The 11,409-nt window shown below is 31.7% G+C and overlaps 1 protein-coding gene across 1 annotated transcript in view; it reads right to left on the reverse strand.

Moving 5' to 3' along the window:
* The window catches only part of LOC147908240 (uncharacterized), a 539,816-nt gene that overhangs the window by 14,845 nt on the left and 513,562 nt on the right, over nt 1-11,409 (reverse strand). The window lies entirely within an intron of this gene.

The following is an 11,409-nucleotide window of genomic DNA, read 5'->3' on the forward strand; positions in this document are numbered from 1 at the left end:
ACTCTTCAATAGGAATCCTTCTATCCATGTTTTTAGTAATAAATGTGTTTAATACATTGATGTATTATTTAATAATGAAAGAATATATATTTTTTTTGTGCGAGTCTTGATTTTGTGTACTAAAAAATTAAGATGGATATTTATTAAATTATTATCAAAATATTTGGGAATTGCATTACACTTGCATTATTCAAAAATTTGGGAAAAGATTGTTAACTTATTGTCGAAATGGCTATTATCAAGAGCAGTCCGGAAAATTTGGGATTCGTTTCCTCGTGCAGAGTTCTTGATGTTCAACGAATCATTTAACTTTCCTTTGCGGATTAATCCCGTAGAACTTGACAGAAGCAGAGCATAGTTCGCAACTCCACTTGTAGATTGTTCTTCTCTTCTAATATGTCACTCGGCAGAGAAACTTGATCGAATTGTTGAGCCAGTTATCCTATTAAATGCGATGATAACGCAATTTTTGATCATAATTTGGTTAATAAAATCTATTTCACCGTTGAAAGTAAATCGGGAATTAGAACTCAGACATATGATTAAATATATCGTCTGATTTATTTGATTGTTTACACATTGTTAAAATATGTAGTTGCGATATTGCAAAATATTTTATGTTTGACATGTATTATTGCGTAGAAAAATACATATATAATAAATTTATTAACAATCTTTTTGGTCGCGATTGTTTGCGTAAATTAAATAAAGCAAAATAATTTGCATTTGCTATTAAATAATTAATAAGAAATGTTACGTAATAATTATTTACCTATCATAAAATCCTAAATGTTTCACATTGCATCATAAAATCGTGTTATTATATGCATATCGATGTTTTATGTGTAATTTTATATTAAAGAAATTTTGTATGTATTTCTATTGTTTCCAATGTTATATATGTAAAGAAAAGCAGGGATGGGAAGTATATTTGTAATTGTTACAAATGTTATTTCCATCCCTCAAAAAAGATGAGGACCGCCGATCGGAATCGGCGGGGGTGGTGGAGGGCCTCTACAAGGTTAGTCCGCTTTTATTGGATAAAATTTCGATTAAAATCTAAAAATATTACTTTATTCATATAAAGGAAATTATGTAATTTAATTTAGACAATAATCCCAATATTTGATAAAGGCGGAGTAGTCTTATAAAAATATTTGACTAAACTATTATGTAATTCTATATTGTAATTTATATTTTATTTTCTAATATGAATGATAACTTTCATTATTGTACGTTGTATTTTGATAAGATAAATTGTAATATGCTACAATATAAATTTTATGAATAATATTAAATTAGAAAATAAAAAAGATATATGTCCAAAGCAGGGATGAAGTATATCTGTAATGGTGATATAATTAAGAGGGTCTCTACAAGGTAGCTTTTATCAAACGCTTTGTTTGAATTTTCTAATAAAAAATATACAGTTTGTATAAGAAAATTTCAAATTTACTCAAAATTCCTATCATAATTACATTCGGTCAAAATGGAACAGCTTAAAAAATTGAATCTGTTTATATTGTATAATACATTTTTTTGTAACAAATATTTAAACAATCTTGCATTATATTTTCTTTGTTCTTTATATATTTTATTATATAAAATACTTTATTATATTTTATTATACAAAAATATTATATGTTAAAATGGAAAATACTTGTCTTTTTTTATATATTTTTTCAGGCTTAAATTATTCTAGTTTTTAATTACCATATTATTTTTATGATGTATTATTACGTAATTATATTTTATAAGCATAACGGAATAGATCCAAATAAAATGTAATAAAACTCGGAAAAAGTCGAAAACTAGATATCATGGTATGTTACCCTCCGGAAATATTCGTAGCTACATAGTTCTATGTACACATTTTATGCACGTAGAGGCGCCAGTAGACGGATTCTATAAAACGCGTTCACTCTCAGGTTTCTCTCGATACCATCAGAGACAACATATTAGTAGCATATCTTTCAAATCCTAATAATTGAAAAATTATATGACTAACGATGAAACTGTTTCTCTTTCAAATTATAATAATAAAAATATTTCTTCTGCTATGCGAAAGAATCATATATGATATTTCAATTGTCTTAATCTTCTTGCAAGAATTTGATATAGTGTTTCATTTATGTAGCCAGTTAGTATTAAGATTTGTATACCCTTTGTAGAGATTTCTTTTTGCCCTCTGTGCATGTGAGTTATAGAAAAGTATCTATTATATCGATGCTGGAGTAAAATTTTATTTATATCGGAACCCTTTAATATCAATAATTGCTAACAGCGTCACTGATATAATTTACTAACTGTTGATATTTTGGGAAATATTCCAAGTCAGAAATGAAAAAATTACGTGAAAATTATACTCAAGTATTATTTTTTGTTTAATTATATTCTTTTCTTATTTAAAAAATTTTTTTATTCGGTTTTGCTTTTTGTTATTACTAATTCCTTTATTTTTTTATATATTTTTTCCTATAATGAGTGTAATGTAATCATTGAAAATAAAGATCGAAGAAACTGAAGAATAATTAAATGTAAAACAAACCGTGCAATTTTATAAAAATATATTTTATAAAAAAATAGTTATGGATTTTAATTAAATTGAATTCGACATTTATAGTTTATATTTTTTCAATTGCACAAATTATAAGAAATTACATAGGAATTAATAGCATTAATAATCCGATTCTTTGTCAGAGTTAAAATATCATTAGTATCATGAGAAATGTTACTATTAATTAATATTTTTACTTAACTTTTACATAATTTTTAGTTAGATATTATATTAATGAAAATTTATTTAATTCGTTGATTTTTTTTAGTCTCATCCGTGATTATTTTTTATTATTAATTATAGCCGTATAACATGCATATCGTATTACTATGGCTACATTTCGATATTCATTGCAAGTGCTAAAAATATATAGTGCACGTAACATACTAGATATTTTCAGTACTAACACCGAATATTAAAACACAGCCATATCATGTGGATATAGGCATCATTTTGATTAAAAAAAATTACTTTTAACATTAGAACTTTTGAATGTGCAGTCGATATGTCGCAGTGAGACGCATAAAATGTTATGTCGATATCGGAACATTGCATACGGCACTTGAAGCATTAAATTGAAGAGATGGTAAAGATTCCTATAGGGTATTCATGCTATAAAAATATAAATAATTGTATCTATAGATAAGAATACAGTATTTCTTAGAAGAAGAAAAGAAATACTTGATGTATTTTCAAATTTAAATAAAAAGATTTTATCAGAAATTTTATTTTCGGATAGAATAACATGTTATAAATTTTTACTAATTTAAAAATAAAACTTAAAAAATATTATGAGGAATTGAATGAAAAGTAGGATAATGAAATAAATTTACAATTTTTAATAACTATTTTTTTCCTTATCTGCTATATTATATGCTTGTATTATGGATGGATGAAAGCAAAAAAAAAGATTATATTGTCCTTCCATTTATAGAATTTGTTACAACCTACTTGTGTGTGATGACAAAATGCAAGTTATATATTTATAATCAAATTTCTTTTATTTTCTGTCTGTTAAGCTGCTGTCCATCAATATGATGTGTATTCTTATAGTAGATCTATTAAAAAATGCAGGAGGGAAAATATCAATTAGGACAGAAAAAGGACCAAAGACATTCTTCAACATATCGCTTTATTAAGTTCTCATAATGCAAATGCGCTTCTTCTCTGTCGACTACATTTTTTATTTTATTTTTAAGTAATATTATACACCTGCTTAAGGTACACTGTGAAACGTCTTGTGTCGCGTGCACTCTCGTATCGTGTTGCGAAATACATACACGCGTGTGGCGAAAGGGAAAGAGAGAAATAGAGACAGACGCAGAAGCTTTTTTATGGTATTATGAATATCACATTAGGTTATACCACATATCTCTATAATGGCGTCAATCTTCGACCATGGAATATGATGGATGCACTAAAAAATACTCGTTCGTTTATTTGATGCACTCCAATATCAATTTAAAAACCGTCTAGCTTATATATATATATATATTGACGCTTTAAATTTATTGACCTCTCGAAAATTGATATTTCATATCGAGCATAATTACTGCGTTAATTAAAAGTCTCATGCTATATATGTGTATACAAATATACACGTGCGAACATATTTAATTGATTTATGTTCCAAATTTTTATTGGTAGAAGTGTGTAATAAAGAAGTTAATGCAATAATTGATAGATTACTTCTATAATTTTTATCTCTTCGACTTTTCTAGCGTATTCTGATTTATATGCCTTTTTAAAATTGATCATAAAGATATAATAAAATAGCATCTTTCATAATATTGATTTACTGTAATAAATGATCGAATAATTTCTAGTGCAACTTCTAGTGTGTCATTTACAGTTTTACTATCAGCAGCTATTAATCTTTTAAAAAGTTCGTTTAAATCAACAAGAAAATGCTGTTTCTTATGCTTATCAATAATAATTATAATTTTTTCATCGTTAACCGATAAGTATGGACCGTATTGTTGTATTATGTCATTAATTAATTATTATCTTTCAAATCACACGCAATACATAAAATGTAAACTTACATTTTGTAAGTAGAATATTTCTTTATGAAAAAATAATTACTTCAATTAATGAGTTAAAATTGAGAAATATTCAATTTTCTTAATGAAAAACTTAATTTGATGAATTTAATGAGCTAAATCATAAAATTGTATTTTGTAATAAATATATTTATAGGAGTACATTATCTGCTTAAAAAACAATTCCAGAATATCTGTATTAAAAAGGATTAAATTTCATTTTTTCGTCGCAGAGTTCAATTAATGATCATAACTTTTTCTGAAACGTGTTGTATAATCAGTCATTTGTTTGGTTTTTAAAAAGTTTTCTAATTATAAACAAAATAATAAAAGCTGTAAACATTTGATATTGCAAAGTCTTCTAATTAGTGCACTAATTAGTGTCACGCTTGAGAATCTCAAGCTGTGCCAAATAATTCTATGAAAATTTCCATTAAAACATCAGGTTTTGAGAAAAAATTGATTTTAAAACTGGCCTTCTTATATATTTGAAAATTTTTTCATACTTCTTTTTAAAATTATTAAAATGTATCATAAAAAGTTCACTCGCGAAAAAAAAATTATTATATTGGTACAATAGAATTTAATAACAAATAAGATGGTTATAGAATGGCAATTGTTAGAAGGAATACTCTAAAGAGAAAAACTAGAAGTATACTACAAAACTATTCGTGAGACAAATGGTCTCTTTGTTACACAAAGGTCCGTACTTAGGGGTTAACGACAATGATCACACTCCGAATGTGGAGAGAGTTCTCGCCATTCACTTGAAAAATGCAACAGACGCAAGTTTGAACAACGCAAGGGATAGGCATTATAGGAATGTATGTATACGTGTGCGTACGTGCGTGCGTGCGATGACACGGAGCCCGAATGCATGTTAGCATTTCACATGAAGTTTGCATTCGAGGCACCGTTGTGTATCCGAAGCTTATGCGGAAGTTGCTGCGTATAAACCGTCAGCAGGGTAAATATCCTAGCTCGGCATCACGATACGATTTACAACAATCAACACGACACGCTTCCGCGCGCGCGCGCGAACATTGCGCGCGAACACTGATTAACTTTATTATTTAATGATGAAGTTAAGTGACAACGAAATACGAAGTCCGCCGCACGCGCGTTATTAGAGGGCGATGGAAAAATAAACTGACGATTACCGGCATACTTTATGTAAACTATATTACGTTATTTATTACATCTCGCCGATGAATCTGTAATGGCGGATTCTTTGATGAAATTAAAGTCACATTTTTCTTAGTCAAAACTTATAGCGATTTCATATTATGGATACATATTTAATGTGAAAAATTAAAAATTTTGGCACGTCGGATTTATATTTTAAATGATTATGGTTTACTTCAATTGATCTTAATAAGATTTTGATAATTAGAGACTTTATTTGGGATTTATCCGTTAAAAAAGTAAGATAAATTATCACTGAATTGAAATGGTTCGCTCTTAGGAGAAATATTAGTTTTCGTTAAGAAAAAATGGACTTCAAATTCGTCGAATCAACAATTGTTATCGATTATGCGATAATAGTAGGACATTCTGCGCATCAACGACTGTCACCAGTTTCACGTGTCATTGATCATATCGTTAAAAATCGTTGCAACTTTCACAGAACCGCGATTATCTACGGCGGCGTACGGTACAGCGACGGATCTTTGTCTTCTGCTATACAATTATAATACTACCGAGAACGGACACTCGGTGACTACTTAGGACATACGATTTTATAATCTTATTCGTAAAACCGATAAATATATATATTTATATATGTATATCTATACAATACAAATCACATTCTGTATTCCCTTCCGCTTCCCTGACAGCCGTGATGACATATTAACGCACGACACTTTATGTAAATACTGTATACGATAACAATGTGCGGCAACTATCGACGTTACTGCCGCGTTGGAGTTTGCGAAACTTTCTGGTGCTACGAGTGGCATGTGTAGTACCATACGCATTGATATTCCAAATTGGTGAAAGATGTGTAAAATAAAATACCTAATTGACATTCCGAGACTGTGTACGAAATAACTATCAGAATATATCAATATGAAAGATTATTCTTTCCTGCTGTTCCCTACTGTCTCGTCTTTTAAAGACGATAATCAGAAATATTTTTTAATCCAAAATGGCAGTTTAGAGGTCAATCAATTTTGATTTTTTACTGAGCAAATTGTCAATATTAGACTTAGTAACTGTCAAAGCACGTATTCTTTTACAATTCTTAATTTATCTATAATTGCATTAATTACATTTGTTTGTTTCGGTGTGTCTCGTTTATTTAAATATTTATATCGTCATTTTTAATAACTTTGAAAATGTTTTATAATTTTCGTACTATCTAAATTGACAGTAATTAACAAGTAGTTATTAGAGAGATTTCTTTCCAATATATAATTATCCAATAGAAAGAAGACAGCTGTATTGAACGGGGTCAGATCAAAAGTTCGCATGTGGATACATAAAAAAGTACAATATAAAGATTTTATATATGCATTTTATATGCATCGCTTACAGACGATTTCCGAAAAATTAAAGAATTAAATAACGCGAAGCAAAATATAATAGATAGATCTTAACTTTGTGCATTCTTTGCTATACAAATCAGTCGAAATCATACGATAAAATACATTGAATTTTTCCACCGTACATTATAACAAATATTAAATATGCATTGAACTCTTTATTACATAAATTAGATTCCTTACGAATATTTTATAATTGTCACGCTTAAGTTCTTAAATATTTACTTAATTAATTAATGCGTAACATTATATCCTTTCAATTGGCAATTGCATTGTATAAGTGCCAACATTGTTCTCTCTCGGCGATATTGCTTCTTTTTAAAATCATGTGATCTTCACAAATATAATTATGACAAACACCCAAGTGTTATTAATACATTATATGCATGTTTTATGACGATACAATATTTATCTGTAAGAGGCAATCTATATTTCTCTGAACGGCATTTTTCTAACAGAACGCAATGAATACACTTCACATTTTTAGAATCATATCCACATGAAAGAAAAATATTTGTAGTGTGCTCGACGCTAGCTGGAATACTTTTCAGTGTGTCGCGCGCGTGAAAGATGCGAAAAGGCCGGCCGGAAACGAACAGATGAAAGGTTTGAGGAGAAAAAGAGAAAAAAAAATCGATGAACACGCTTACTCTCGATGAGGAGCTCGCGGCGGAAGATCTTCCGATCGGCTGCGGTGTGCAACAGTCAGCAGGCGGGACAACTCACGAGTGGACAACGAGAGTTTCGAAGTACAATCGATAGGACCGCTGGCCGATCTTCTCTTTCCAGGAATAACTCTACCCGTTCACTACTTCCTGCGAGACTGCTCGTCTAGCAGTCTAGCAGCGGTGACCCCGCTAGCTGGCAGGAATCTTCCGAACGAACGATCAATAATCTGAAGCGAGAGAGAGAGAGAGAGAGAGAGAGAGAGAGAGAGAGAGAGAGAGAGAGAGAGAGAGAGAGAGAGAGAGAGAGAGAGAGAGAGAGAGAGAGAGAGAGAGAGCCACATCGATAACAGCATTTCCGTGTGAAACGAGCAAAACGCCGTCAAGTACAGAAAACAAAGGGCTTGGAAAGCGTGGGAAAAAAATGGCGGGCTGCGCGCTGTCAGCCGGAAGTATTACGCGAAGGAGTTCTTGTGCTGCGTTCGACATTCCGAATTTCGTTTGGATGCCTGCGATGTCGATACGGCACTGTCGAGAACTCGATGGTAACAGAATTGCTGCAATGCTTGCGCCGACTTGGGTCATAAATTAGAGTAACTTTCAAGAGAAGGAAGGTACTTTTGGCTATGGTTAAATAAAGCATGTTCTCTAAATTAGACATGCTTAAAAATAGCACAACATATCGCAAACCCGTTTGAAGAACTGTTTGAAGTACAGATAGGACAGTCTTCGCATTTTACGAATGACGTACTTCCTGTTAAATTATATCTTATATTTTATACTATTTTGTTTTATCGCTTATTATCTTCTTCAATTTTATGCTTTTGTTTGACATTTTCTTTGTTTATTTGTGATTTAATGATCAGTATATTCTTCCGTTTTTCAATTTCTTTCTATTTACTATTTTACAAATTGTGTCTCTATCACATCTACGTATACGTGTGCTTAATAAAACATGTGGAGTCAAAAAATATATATGAACTACAGAAATCAGTCTGAGACAGATATATTTTTCTGAACGTTCAAAATATATTTACCAAGAATAACTGGGTCATACGTGACTCACGATACGAAATTTCATTTTTATCAATAAAGAGTACAAAGTATACACTCAAATGTTATCATGCACTATCATCACTTTGTTCAAAGAAAGATGAAATTATTGAAAACGTATGACAGCGTCATAAGTGTCATAACACTGGATTAGTATAATATCCGTAATGCTTAAGTTAATTTTTTTTTACTCTATATAATACACACTATATTACTAATACATACTTACACCGTCTCCGTTTACGTTTTAAATAATTATTTATATTTTTTGTCTTCAAAAAAAATTATAAATTATGACTTTTAGCATGTGTGTGTGTGTGTATATATATATATATATATATATATATATATATATATATAAATTAGTAAATGTAATCAACAAGATTTAGATTCATTTACATTCCAATTACGATATATTGTAAAAAAAAGTTCTTCTCTCAAGGGAATGTGATAATAAAGAAAATTTTTTTTTTACTCCGCGCGCACGTAAATTCAAGAAATAAAAGGTCACATAAACTTGTAAATGTTAAATAAAAACGAGGATGAAACATCAAGTTAATAGAGAACTTAAAACGGCATAATGGCAGATGTAAACGTGACGTCAGAGTCGAGAAAAGCTACTGAAATATTCGCGATCAACTGCCTTATAAAAGCACGTAGGTATAATTATAAGAAAAATATTTTTATAAAAGATAAAATTAGATTCTTAGAGAGAAACATGTTATTAATCAAATAATTCACGATTTTTAATTACTTCATATATCAAATTTATCTGTCAAGTATTACAATCAAAATATATTCTAATATATTCTAATCCCCGAAATAATTCCGTTTATTATCAATCCAACGGAGAGATATTTCAGACAATACACTGTTGCGCGTTTCGTCGCGATTAAACGCAGATCTTTTAACATAAGCGGTCTTCCGACACGACGTCCGTAGACAGCGGCAGCATGTTTTGCAGGGTACCGATATTTATATACCGGCTTGTGCCAAGCTACACATACATATAAATACGTAAGGAAGGTGTTATCGGCTGTGTGGCACGGGCCAAGGTTCTTGACACCACTGAAAGATAACCGCCAGCTTCGATAGACCGTGTGGAGGTATCTATGGATTCTGACATCCCGCCGGTTCCGGATGGAACTTGGATCACTTCCTTGTCGTGCTCGCGCGCGCGCAAGAGAGAGAGAGAAAGAGAGAGAGAGCGAGCGAAGATAAACTCCTGGAGATAAACTCGAGGATCTTAGAAAACCACGGCAAGACCGATGGCTACGCTGTCTCCGCTTCGAGCCTCGATTCTCAACTTCGTCCCCTGGCATCCAACCATCCCCCCATTCGGTCTGTGCTTGTCTCCTATTCAGACGGCGGCCGTATCTCCCGAAATGCATCGAGCCGAGGTATTTGCAGTATATCGCTCTTGTGCCCCCGCCTCCTGCCATCGCCGTCAGTCTTGTTTGGCACCGGCGGCCTGTGTGGGAGAAATCGCCACGTCGGGATTTTTCGACTAACCCCCACTGTTCCCGAACATGGGCGCCTGGCTGGATTCTGCGCCGGCACACTTGCATAATGTCACACATCCTTTACGCTCGATCGGTCGCCCTTTTGTGGCGGCCACGTAACGCGTAATGCACACGCCCTTTCTCGCCCTTTTTCGCTGTACCGGGTTTTGGAAATCGACGTCGTATTTCACGTCGCATTTCCCACCATTTCCGATCGACGGCAATTGTACGAATTATGCTGGTACCATCATGATATTGAGACCATATCTGTATCACTGTTGACTGCAATCCCATTACCGTTAACTGCTATTGCTGTATGATATCTTGATCGTGTAGGATACGATTCATTATTGCTCATTCGAAGATCGCAAGATTGTATGAGCAGATTTTCCCTAGTAGATTTTTGTAATGTTTTATGTGTATGCCATTGCTGCCATTATGTTGGTTTGATTGTATAGTTTGGATGGTTGAATTAATCGTGGGTGATGTAGCTTGTTAATGAACAGTTAGTGAAATGAAAGCGCTATGCTGCGAGTTATTTTATAGTTTATTGCGCTTTTCATGGCATTCAGAAAATTAATTTTTCAAAACTTTCCCTATTACTTTTTAATTGGAATCCGAAAACGGAAAATTTTAATTATTCCGAAAGTAAGCGTCATCAGCGAAATTTTTATCTACTTATTTTTTCACACGACGGTATTAAGAGAATTAATAAATTTGTTCTTCTAATTTAAAAGCCAATTTTTTCTTCTGATTTTAAAAATTTTTTAGCAAAGTATAACTTTTCTCTAAAATTGTCTCAGATCTACATCGCATAGCAATATCCAAATATCTTTACAAAGATATTGGATCATCACCTAAAAATATCGTCGCATTTCCAAATGGAATATTTATAGGCTATATCTTAGTTTACGATAAAATATGAGAAATATGTTTCCATGAATTCAGTTTTCTTGCAACAACAGAACTTTTACGATTTGAAGAAGTTATCAAGCCATTACGATCGTACGTTGGCAAACAGCTACGATCGCCTGTCACTTCGTC

This window comes from Acromyrmex echinatior, chromosome 10 (genome assembly GCF_024713525.1).
Source record: "Acromyrmex echinatior isolate Ae372 chromosome 10, ASM2471352v2, whole genome shotgun sequence".
NCBI classification, from domain to species: domain Eukaryota; kingdom Metazoa; phylum Arthropoda; class Insecta; order Hymenoptera; family Formicidae; genus Acromyrmex; species Acromyrmex echinatior.